Genomic DNA, 479 nt, shown 5'->3' with positions numbered 1-479 from the left:
ATATCAACATGGGCCAGTGAAGCAACGTCCTCCACAACTAGACTGAAGAACAAAAGGACAACAACTTGTCTGTTCCTCTTCCCTGATTCCCCAACGCTGTTCCCCTCCCCCAATTCCCCAATAAAAATCTTAAAAAAAAAAAAGATGGTCCAAGTCAATGCTCCTCCAATGTCCCCACTGAAAGACCTCTAATAGCACAAAAGGGAGAATGCAGACTCCCATAGGGGTCTGCCTGCAAGTGTATAAATTTCTTTTAAATACTCTTTCAAAAGAAGTTCATGGAAGTTTTTGAATCCTAGTCCATAACATATTGCTTTAATATAAAATTGGCATTAACTGTAAAAAATCAGTAAAAACTGATGCTCACTCAGGCTTAGAGAGGGTGAACTACTTAGTCAAGGTCACATAACTAGAACAAGTCAGTATAGGACTGGATTTCAAAATTTTTGATTCCAAATGTATACTTTCCAACTGAATGG

This window comes from Hipposideros armiger, unplaced genomic scaffold, assembly GCF_001890085.2.
Source record: "Hipposideros armiger isolate ML-2016 unplaced genomic scaffold, ASM189008v1 scaffold_63, whole genome shotgun sequence".
Lineage (NCBI taxonomy): Eukaryota > Metazoa > Chordata > Mammalia > Chiroptera > Hipposideridae > Hipposideros > Hipposideros armiger.
This window is presented reverse-complemented; position numbering follows the sequence as displayed.